The sequence below is a fragment of the Chenopodium album genome, chromosome 5 (assembly GCF_948465745.1).
Source record: "Chenopodium album chromosome 5, dcCheAlbu1.1, whole genome shotgun sequence".
Taxonomy (NCBI): Eukaryota; Viridiplantae; Streptophyta; class Magnoliopsida; order Caryophyllales; family Amaranthaceae; genus Chenopodium; species Chenopodium album.
Genome location: NC_137838.1, coordinates 64,614,798 through 64,627,062, shown reverse-complemented (window position 1 = coordinate 64,627,062; position 12,265 = coordinate 64,614,798). Strand labels below are relative to the sequence as shown.

The following is a 12,265-nucleotide window of genomic DNA, read 5'->3' as shown; positions in this document are numbered from 1 at the left end:
ACTTGAAGAAAAATCTACCGATAACGCTTTCCAAGCCTGAGGAAAGCCGACTTGGCGGTTTTCTATACTTGAAGAAAAATCCACCGATAACGCTTTCCAAGCTTGAGGAAAGCCGACTTGGCGGTTTTCTATACTTGAAGAAAAATCCACCGATAACGCTTTCCAAGCCTGAGGAAAGCCGACGATTGCTGAAATTGGTAAGTGTATGATGATTCGATTATCCCCGAACGTGGGCCGCAGATGATTCACAATTTTAAGCCGATTATCCGACCACATTAAGTGCTTAAAATGCCGAAAAATAGACCTTGATGCTTGCCGGGGGTAAAATGGTAATTTTAGTCCCCTTGAAGTACCAGTTAGAATTTCCCGCGTGATTCCAGCGAAAAATAATCGCCCAATAACCTCGAAAAATCGTTCAAACAGGTAAAAAACGTCAGAAATATTCGCTGACAATGCACAGAATTGCCGCGCCACGTCACAGACTTGTCGTGACACGGGAATAACTCCCGTCAGACGGGACAAAATCCCGTGTCACGGGAATATTTTCCTTCCCCCTTTTTTTTACTGTTTGAATCAGTCAACGCGTGAATAACTGTGCTTTTTCTCGACGAATACCAGCGCGCCACGTCATCGGTTTACCGTTACACGATAACGGGAACCGTGGCACGGTGAACGGGGAGCGTAACGTTTACTTTTTTGTCTTTAAATTCGCATTTCCGCTTCACCATTTCGCCATTTCTCATCTGATTCTCACTCCAAAAAGTTCAAAAATTTTCCTTGGGTTGCCGTGTCTCGTCGAGTGCTCACCGGTGCTCGGTTTGTCTTCCCGCCGGCCGGTTTTCACCACCGTGTCGCGGCCTTCCCGCATTCTCTCTCTCTCCTTCTTCTTTTTTTTTTAATTTTCTTGCTTTTTGATGCGGGTTGCTGCTGCTAATTTTTGCTGCTGTTGTTGCTGTCTTCCGCCGGAGCTGCCGTCGGGGTCACCGGAGCTCCGTCGCCTTTTGAGCTTACCGTGACACGGGATAGCCTCTCCGTGTCACGGATTCTGCTGACCGTGTCGCGGCGGTCTGTTGGTGGCCGGAGCTCTTTTCGAGCTTTTGGAGTTCAAATTTTCACCAATTTTGCTGTAATTTCTTGCTATCTTCCTTATTTTCGACCCTCTACAAGCATTCATGTAAGTTTCCTTTGATTTTTGTCTTGAATTTGCTTCACATAAGTAATTTCATGAAAAACCCTTAAAAATCAATTTGGGGATTTTTGATTTTGAGGTTTTATGTTGAAATTCTTGCCATGATTTTACTTGTATATGTATGCATGTGTGTTTGTGAGAAATTTTAGACAAAAATTACATGATTTGATGGAGAATTGAGCAAATCACCATTTTTGGGTACTACTTTGTGAAATGGTGGTCATGTTATTTCTCTTGTACTTGAAATGGTGAAAAAACGGTGGTGAAGTGTTTCATGATGTGTTGATTCATTGTTTTTGTGTAACTTCGAAACATATTTTGCGTATGTACTATATCGTCATGGAGAACATAGTATCATGCGGCTAAGAGAACTGTAGTATTAGTTTGTCATGGAGAAACTAAATACCATAATTTTGCCAATTTTTAGCCTGGAGGTAAAAATTTAGCGTATAATTCAATAAATAACTAAATAACTTAGGAAATGATGCTAAGTATTTAGATTTTTATAATAGCATGCCTAGGCGACGAGATTGCGATCTTTCTACCCTCGGCCGACATCGGGCTTTTTGGGAGGACACTCCCACCATTCCTGAGGGTATGGACGACGATGCTTTAGAGTCCGAGCCTCGGGCATCCGCGAGTAGAGGTAGGTGGGTTCCACCTCCGTGGACTCCAGACCAGTTGGTTTTCTGCCGTGAAAACCATGTCTCTCATCGCTCACTCTCCGGCATAGTCGATGGCACGCTTCGCCACCACGGTTCTGGAGCCGGCGATTTGGATTCTCTGTAGGAGTTTATAGGTACTATGCAGCGGATATAACATGAATCATATTCAAACAAGTACCAATCCCAAGAATCACATGCATAACACACAAGACACATAATCATACCTTTGACGCGTGAATTCCACGAAGCTATTCGACAGGTAAATCAGGGAGAGAATAGAGCCCCAAGCGTTGCTCCTCTACTTAGTCCACGAGATTCGAACGATCCGTCCACCAATACTAGATTGGTCGAGTGATTGAGGAAAACCGCGATCACCACCTTTACGGACAACCGACCACCGCACGAACCACCACCACCACGACACACCACCGGCGCCTAGGAGGAGGAGAGAGCCGTGAGAGAGAGAGGAGTTTGAGAGGGTTGGGTTTCGTGTTTGCTAATTAGGGTTTGATCACACTGATCAGTTAATTGCTTACTTGCAGCAAACCTAGGCACCTAGTCTATTTATAATCTCATTATAATTAGACTAGGGCACGAAGCCCAAAACTCACTTGTCCACTCCATATGGCCGGCCACCTAGAGTGATGAGGCCCATGATGGGCCTCGTCCTCTAATGCTCGATCTAGCCCCTTTGTGTGACCTTATAGGATCCGTCCAATTGGGCTTTGGGCTATTTTACTAGTCCAAAGATCGTTAGTTACTCTATCTATGGCAAAACGACGACCCAAATGTACGAACTTAATTATCTCCATAATTTGATCCATTTATATATCTAGTAATTGCACACGACGAAGACATAACTCCTTCAATCTCCCACTTGTCTGAGACAAGGGTGCAATATTCAAATTCCTTGAGTCAATATATGTGTCGATTTGATAATATGATTGCATCACATGTCGAGATCATATTAATCTACAAATCGTTTCTTGAAATCTGAGTTATTTCAAAACCAAATGATTACTGTGTAATGCATTTGAACGCGGCCACGTATTTTCTGAATTCTCCCTCTTCAAGCGGCCATGACACATTTCCTAATTTAATAGGTAGACTCTATCCAATCTTGTGGCAACATGACTCCCACTCAACTTCTGAAATAACCGGGAAACACCCTTTATAATCTCCAGTTACGGCTAGACGTTTGAGTGTACCACAATCACAACATCCATTGAATGAAATCAATGTTCCACTCATGTCAAAGGAATCCACTAATATATACGGAAGCTCTATACTTGAACTTCAAAGTAGGTCAATAGTTCGATCATGTATCATTCATGCATATCCAAGTGATTGACCGAGCATCACTATGCCCCTATAGCCCATGAAACTACGCTATCCAATCAATCTTACATGCTAGTTCATTTAATGAAATCATTTATGTCCACTTTAATGATCTCGAACTAGGAACTTTAAATATGTATGAATTTTGTTCACCTGTGGGGTTTCAATTCACCAGGTCATCAACCTGATGAGCCCATCAATTCATAATTATTTTGGACATTTTATTTAATTTCCAAAACCATAATTAAATAAGACAAATAATAATTTCTATTTTAAACATAATTCTGCAAATTGATGCATTTCTCATGTAATATGCTTTCTCAAAACATATATAACTTAAAGGTGATGTGACTCTAGCTCCTTTGTTCTTGGGCAAAGGCGACCTGTTAGTCACATGACATTTTAATCCAAACTTCCTCTGTAACTATCCGACTATAGTTTAATACACACATTCTGACATTGAGTATGCAACAGTGCTCTGCTTTGAACTCTTCAAGCTCACTGTCCTTTTCCATCCAGACACAAATATGCATTTAGATCACCATCTAGAATCATCTTGCCTGTTTGAAAAACTTGCATTTGTGTAACCTTTTGACAATTTGCTTAAATTACCATTTAACACAATAGCTAGAAAAAATTCCTTTTAGTGCTTCTCAAGTACTCAAGGACTTTTCTTGGTAATTCTCCGTATGCTTATGCTGAATTTGCTTGAATTCTGCTACACATGCACAAGTCATATGCAACATCTTGTTTTGTACATTTCATGGCATAAGTAATGGACCCTTTTGCAAAAGCATGAGGTACATTATCCATACAACTCAACTCTATTAGCTTTTGAAGGCACTGAGTCTTACTGAGCGTATTACCATGAAACATGGGAAGATATCCTATCTTAGAGTCTTGCTTCATGAACTTGTCAAGGTCCTTATCAACATAAGTCTCTCGATTCATTCCAATCATTCTTCAAGATTCACTTCATGGATCTTAATTCCCAATATGTACTCAACATCTCCTAAGTCTATCATATTGAAACAATCTTTCTAACCATTGCTTGACTTATTCAAGCATTGATACATCATTTCATATGAACTGTATGTCAACTACATACTAGACTAAAAGACTAATTGCTCCCACTAAACTTCTTGTTTCTACAAGAATTCTTTCGTTCTACTAAGGAAATCAAACTGTTTGATTGCCTAATCAAAACGAATGTTCCAACTCCCTAATGCTCACTTCAATCCATGAATTTCTGAAGTTTGCAAAACTTTCTAGGAATTTCTGGATTTCAAAACTCTTAGGATGTATTATATACATTCTCACCATCAAGAACATTCCATGAAAATGATTTTGATATTCATAACTAGAATGATCCGAATAGGCTTACCCAACTAATAGGTTTGACCCTATTTGTAAGACTATTATGGACTAACACATTTTTACAAACATGGAGTCCATACTGGATTTCATGGCTTTAAGCCATTTCCTGAGTTGGCATTTATCCAAAGCTTGATTGTAGGGCATGGATTCTAACCATTCCAATAGGAAAATTTTAGAATCCACCTTTACTCAGAATTTCAACAAACTGTTTATTTTGATCCCAAGAAATCTACGATAGGTATGAGCGACAATAGAATTATTCTCTTTAACTCTTTGAAGTCTTTTCATTCTAGTGGGACGACAGAAGCCTCGCTAGTGGAATTAGCTTGCTTCGACACATGGTTTATCAAATTAGCTGATTTCATATGCCTTCGTCTTTGATGTAGTGTTATCCACATCCATTTGTTGCTCGTCTCGAATCTCATCGAGATCTAACTTTACTCCCACTTGGCTTTGTAGGAAGACATTCTTTCTATAAAGACACTATCGCGAGCAACAAACACTTTGTTTCTACGCGATTGTAGGAATAATACCTCTTAGTTTCCATGAGAAGACCCATGAAGAACTACATTTCTGATTTAGGGTGTATTATGTTATCGTTGTAAACATTTTACATTGATTTCATAACCCTTAATCCTGTTTAGAAAATCTCAAGTGATTCATAATCATATAAGAATGAGAGTCCATCCATTAATTTGGATGTGCAAATGGTTAATGTGACCTAACCTTACTTTGTTGTAAGTAAGTGTACTTTAAATCATCTAAATCTTATATTTTTGCGATTTACTTATATCAATGTCATAAAACAAAATTAACTCATATCTAGCAAAATGAAAACAATTTATTACCTTGGTCATGGATCAACACTTGTCCAAGCCAAGTAAATCAAATTCAGTATTCAAAACAAGAAAACCGAAATATTGTCTCATCAAAATTGGAAATTGTTCTAAAATCATGATAAACTAATCAAAATTTAAAACTATGAAGCTATCTCTGGCTACTCAAATACTTCTAGTGAACCTTCAAGCTCCATTTCCATGCTAGCTTCACTTATTTGCAGTTCCTGCGCAACATCAGTATGTTAAGCTCTGCAACTTGGTATCATATACCTAAGTGAAAGTTAAAATGTTTATAACATTATACCTGAGGTTGATGCTCCATTCTTTTTGAGGAAGTCATGGTATTTCTGGCAATTTCGCTTCCAATGCCCCTTCTTCTTGCAGTAAAAGCATTCACTTTCACTTGCAGCCTTGGGCTTTGGAGTCGTCTTAGGCTTTTAGGAGCCTTGGCAACTTGCTTGCCCTTGCTCTTGGCACTAGCCTTTTGCCCCTTCTTCTTGAACCCCTTTCCCTTTTGAATCAAAAGAACTTCTTTCGTAGGTTCCTTAGGGATTTGTTTCTCAGCACTAACCAGCATTGCATGCAATTGATTCATAGTCTTTGCAGTGGCAGTCATGTTAAAATTCATGATAAACTGGTTAAAACTTTCTGGTAGTGAATGGAGAATGATGTCTGTTGCCAAATCATCACTGTATGGGTGCCCCAGTTTTTCCATACTTTGAATTAGGCCGATCATTTTGAAAACATGATCATGAACTGTGGCTCCCTTCTCCATCCTACAATCCAGAATCTCACGATGGAGCTCATACCTTTCAACTCTAGCTTGTTTCTTAAACAAAGCTTTGAGTTCTTGCATGATTGAGTAGGCATCCTGGTCCTCAAAACGCTTTTGAAGACTAGGCTCCATGGTAGCAATCATTAAGCAAGTGATAGGTATAGCTCTGTCATGAGCATCCTTGTGCTTCTTGATCTCTGCCGCAGTTGGATTTTCTGTCAGAGGTCCTGGTAATGGGGTATCAATGATATCCTCTTTACCCTCAGATTTCAGAACAAGTCTTAGCATTCTTTCCCAAGTGGAAAAGTTCTCCCCTGTCAACCTATCCTTCTCAAGGAATGGTCGAAGGTTGTAAACGTTGTTGTCATTGTGATTACGGCTACCCATCTATGTCAAAATAAGGCAAAGTTTAATAATTATGTTTAATTTAAAACTAAAGTACCATAAACGCATTCATTTGGTAACTTTAAAACACTTTATTTAATAATTAATTGATCCCAATTGAATTTAAGTGATTCCAAGATCCTTTATTTGTGCAATAATTGACCGGACTGAGGCCCTACCATCAACCATTACATTTTCAAGGTGAGTAAACTCTTTAATGATTACAACTCTTGTAACTCTTGGTTGAATAATTAATCATCACATGCTTAATTATTACCCTTAGCTTCAAGGTTCTAAACTCTTTAGGTAACCTTGTTGAGTACAACCAATTAAAAGTGTAAAACGTGATTTACCCCCACTCCCCTAAGATATAATATGACACTCAGCTGAGGCATGACCCATCATAAAATATCAAAGGTTTCATCGGGTTTTTAATTGGAAAAGCTATCTCAATATTACTGGGACCTAGATTTATTATGTTGTGATTATTTAGTGAACTCTAGCGCATCATCAATCAACATAAATAAAATCTAACATGCATAATCTACTAATGCAATAAATCATGACATAGTATGGCCCCTTAGTCCTAAGAAAACTAGAAATGAAAAAGCTCCCACTTGAATCGTCATGGATCTCCATCCACCTTGCTCCTTTGGGCCTTCACTTCATGGGCTTCTTTGGACTAACATTATTTAAATAACTATTCTATTTACTTTAAATAAAAGTTACAAAAATACTTAACGGTACGCAGACCGTATTTAGATTACAAAAATACATCACGATGCGCAGATCGTATTTAAGAATCTATGGGCCATACTAGTCTATATATAGCAACATAATATCATATATTATAAAAGTGCCATATAATAAATCACTCAACATGCTTGTCTAAACTACAACATCGAATGTTCATAATAAAGTCAACGCATTTCCTAAAATATCTCATATTTTAATCATAATTAGATAATATCATATATTATTCATGACCGTTTATTAAATATCATATATTTAATTTAGTCATGAGATAGAATCAAATCATATTTTAATCTAGAAAGATAAATCATATTTAATCTTCCATGATTATCCTAACAAATTTAGGAGATTCTATCCTAATTATTAGCCAATCAAATAATTTTAAAATCAATTATATCCTAATCTAATTATGGGATAATCACATTATTTAAATCAATTATTATCCTTTTGGAATATGCTCAGAATATCCTAGTCAATCTTATCCAAAATTAACCACTTTAATTAGGATAATTACCAATTTAACAACTTTAAATATGGATAATATCAAATATAACAACTCTTGAATATTTGATTTTATCCTAAAATAAAAGATTTTATCCAAATAAAACCAACTTTATCTTTTAAAATAAAAGATCATATTTTCAAAATATTTTATCTTATCCAAAATAAAACTGATTTTATCCAAAATAATTCATAATTATCTTGAAATAATTTTTAAAATAGGAATTTTTTTTTTTCTGAAAACACCGTGACTGCACGATTGCTGGCCACCGTGGTTCGCTAGCCGGGGCTAGCCACGGTGGCTGGCCGCTTTGCAGCAGCCACTGCCGCAAGGCAGCAGCAACTAGCAGCAGTGGCAGCCACGGCAGCAGCGTGCAACGCTTGCATAGCTGCTGCCTCAGCCACCAATACCGCCGCCCTCCTCTTCCCCTCCCTCTTGGACCGCCACCTCGGTCGGCAGCCGCCGTGGCTGCGCCACCCAGCCGCGGTTGCCGACCACTTAAAACCTTTTTTTTTGTGTTTTAATTTAATTAAAATAACATTTATTAAAACTAAATTAAATCAGTCCAAAAGATTAAAATTAAATCACATTCAACTTTAAAATTAGGGTTCTTCATAAAATTAATCCCAATTTAATTCTAACTTTTAAAATTAAATTGATGATCATACACAAAACACTTTTACGCATAAATCAGTCCGATTAAAATTATGAATCATAAAATAAATTGAATTAAATCAAAATCAAGCACAAAAATCATATTTTAGGGCTAGATTTTTTTTTTGAAAAATTCGAAAAATAGGGTTAGGGGGTTTGAAAATTTCGAACCTATTAGGGCTAAAATTCGGTCTCTTCATGGCTATTTTGAGCATAATTAAATCACATTTAATCGATTCCAAAAGTTTAATCACATTAAATATAATAATTGAACCATAATTAGATTAATTTCTCCCTCTTAATTGATTATAAAATTAACGTGGACATCAAATAATCGTATTATTATGATCTAGCGCGTTCATGCAAGAGGCTAACTGATACCACTGTAGGAGTTTATAGGTACTACGCAGCGGATATAACATGAATCATATTCAAACAAGTACCAATCCCAAGAATCACATGCATAACACACAAGACACATAATCATACCTTTGACGCGTGAATTCCACGAAGCTATTCGACAGGTAAATCAGGGAGAGAATAGAGCCCCAAGCGTTGCTCCTCTACTTAGTCCACGAGATTCGAATGATCCGTCCACCAATACTAGATTGGTCGAGTGATTGAGGAAAATCGCGATCACCACCTTTACGGACAACCGACCACCACACGAACCACCACCACCACGACACACCACCGGCGCCTAGGAGGAGGAGAGAGCCGTAAGAAAGAGAGGACTTTGAGAGGGTTGGGTTTCGTGTTTGCTAATTAGGGTTTGATCACACTGATCAGTTAATTGCTTACTTGCAGCAAACCTAGGCACCTAGTCTATTTATAATCTCATTATAATTAGACTAGGGCACGAAGCCCAAAACTCACTTGTCCACTCCATATGGCCGGCCACCTAGAGTGATGAGGCCCATGATGGGCCTCGTCCTCTAATGCTCGATCTAGCCCCTTTGTGTGACCTTATAGGATCCGTCCAATTGGGCTTTGGGCTATTTTACTAGACCAAAGATCGTTAGTACCTCTAGCTATGGCAAAACGACGACCCAAATGTACGAACTTAATTATCTCTATAATTTGATCCATTTATATATCTAGTAATTGCACACGACGAAGACATAACTCCTTCACCCTCGACTTCACCAGATCATTACGAGGGATCCTGCTACGAGCGCCCTATGGGAATCGGCTGGTTTAGTAGATTTCTATACGGCGGTTGTAGGGTTTCGCAGCCCCCGGGGTTGCGGTGCGACGGTCGTTCGCGCATTGTTGGAGTATTTCTGGGATACTACCAACACTTTTCATTTTGCTTGGGGGGAGATGACGGTGACCCCCTTAGACTTCAGTATGATCAGCGGGTTGCGCTTCACCGACCGGGCTGTAGCTTAGATGTCTGGTCTGTCTTGGGGATCGGCTGAGACAGCTGATTTGTTGGGTCCGATCGTTCAGTACATCAGGTACCGACCAGTGTCTCGAGGTGGTCCTAGGAGCAGACGATCGGAGCTGGCTTCAGCTTTAGCTCGTGGCTTCGACATGGAGGATACGACGGCAGAGCAGCGAGTGCGGATTTTCATCCTGATCCTGATTTCTATGACCCTTTCTCCCGATAGGAGTTCACGTGTACTCCTTTGCTACCTCCCCGCTCTGGTCAGGATCCATGAGATAGGATCCTATAGTTGGGCCAGCCTTGGATACGCCGATCTCCTCTTATCGCTACGTCATGGCTGTCGGCAGCTGAATGACGAGTCTCCCATCACCGTCTATGGTCTGTGGAGAGTCGTAGAGGTGATGATCTTTTCCCTTTTTGTTTCACTTTAACTTGTTCGACTCATGTGCTAAAGATTACTTTTCATCGCAGCTATGGTTCTACGAGTACTTCCCAGGCTTGGCTCCTCGCCAGCGTCGTGGAGCGGTCCATGATTTCCCTGTCGGGGCCAGCTGGCGTGATCGAGGAGAGTCGCGGGTGGAGTCTGTCCTTGCACTGCGTGAGCTGCTACGCCGAGGCACCTCTTTTGTCGGCGTAAGAATCAGTTTTGTTGCTGTTATTTTCCCTCCGACGTTGTTTCTTTTGTTTCACGCCGACTTTTTATGGTTTTCAGGTTACCATTGATGTCCAATATCGTCCTTGGGCCGGGATGACTGATCTACCTGAGGCCTTGCGTCTTTCTGCGCACCGCACCATTTTGGTTGGTACTGGACGCTTTGTCTGGTATTTGGGGGAGCGAGTCGTTCGTCAGCATAGCGGCGATCGTTTTGTGGTGCCCTCATCTCCACCAGAGTCGATGCTGGACTCACGCTTGATCTGAGAGTTGATCAACAGGGGAGAGCGCTATACTTTTCCATGGCAGGAGCTTGTACACATGGAGAGTGACTATGCGCGGGATTTGCTTCCCTCTCTGGCTCCTCGACCCCGTCTTCCTGAGGTATGATTTCTTTTGAGGATCTTCTTTATTAATCTCTGTTTTAAATAGTCGAATAACTTGATTATTCGATCATATTTTCAGACGACTATTCGCCCTGTGGGGAGGATCGAGATTCCTCCTCAGTCTGTTCGCTATCTAGGGTCGATTGGTATCACAGAGGACCATATTGCTGACGCGCCAAAGGGTTACAGACAGGCGCAGGAGTCTCTGCCCGAGGTCTTTGAGCCGGTGAGTTTTCTTGGATGCATTATTCATCCTTTTAACACTATTTGTTAATGACTTTTCTTTGTTTTATCCTCTGCCTAACCGCCCGGAGATGATGGGACTCATGAAGCTGGTTGACGCCCTGAAGTATTTCATCATCAAGCTTCGGCATGGTGCGAGTTGTCGGAGCTCTAGCGACGTTCTTGAGGTATCATTCATTTTTTACTTCTACCATTTGTTTTATTTTGCATTGTTGACACCTTTTGATTTTGTATCTTTCAGGAGCGATGGAGGTCCCGCTCGCGCTCGAGGCCTAGAGGCTCGGACGAGGAGGAGCTTGGTCGTGGTAGACGATCTCCTGAGATTCGCCGACGTTCTCATTCTCAGCGAGAGCCTCAGACTACTCAGCCATTTCAGGAGGCTCAGTGGCAGCAGTCTCAGTCTTCTCAGTGCTTTCCGGGCCAGAGTTAGGGGCAGCGTCAGTTGTTTTCACAGCCTGAGCTTGGGTCTGTTTTGACTCCCTTGGATCCTGGTTCATTTTCAGCTCCATTGTCAGGGATTCCTCCACCGGTGTCGGGCTTGTTCTCAGTTCCGATGTATAGGACGATGCCTTCACCGACGATTCCAGTGTCTTTGGGCCAGTCTACACCGTTTTCCGGCTGGACGGGTCCTGCCTTGAGCTTGACTACTGCTGGGGTTATAGGGACTAGTAGGGACACTACTCCCCGTACTCGGATGGTGGAGGGACTCTTCGGTTCGCCGTTCCCATATGCGCAGGGTGGAGATGATACTGATTCTGGCTCTAGAGACTTTTGACCGAGGGTTTTTATTTGTACATACTATGATGACACTTGACATGTTTATTTATTACGACTCTTTGTACATTATTTACGGTTTATGTATTTATTATTGTGTGTTAGTGTGTGCTTGAAACTCCTTGTGTGTGATTGTGTATTTATTAACGACGCGACAAAAAACATAAGTGGAGTAATGGAGGGTACCGACCTTCCCCAAAAGAAAAAGAAATAAAAAGACAAGCAAAATAAAATTACCTTCCCCAAAAGAAAAAGAAATAAAAATGATAATAAAATAAATGAAATTACCTTCCCCAAAAAAATAAAATGATAATAAAATAAATGAAATTACCTTCAATAAAAAG

General features: G+C 40.3%; 1 long non-coding RNA gene across 1 annotated transcript; it reads left to right on the top strand.

The window, feature by feature from the left end:
* The first annotated feature begins 11,081 nt into the window (after nt 1-11,081).
* Nucleotides 11,082-12,025, top strand: LOC145630858 (uncharacterized). Its single transcript, XR_014112284.1, has 2 exons — nt 11,082-11,314; nt 11,389-12,025. It is a non-coding gene; the product is annotated as an uncharacterized LOC145630858 (long non-coding RNA).
* Nucleotides 12,026-12,265: the final 240 nt, after the last annotated feature.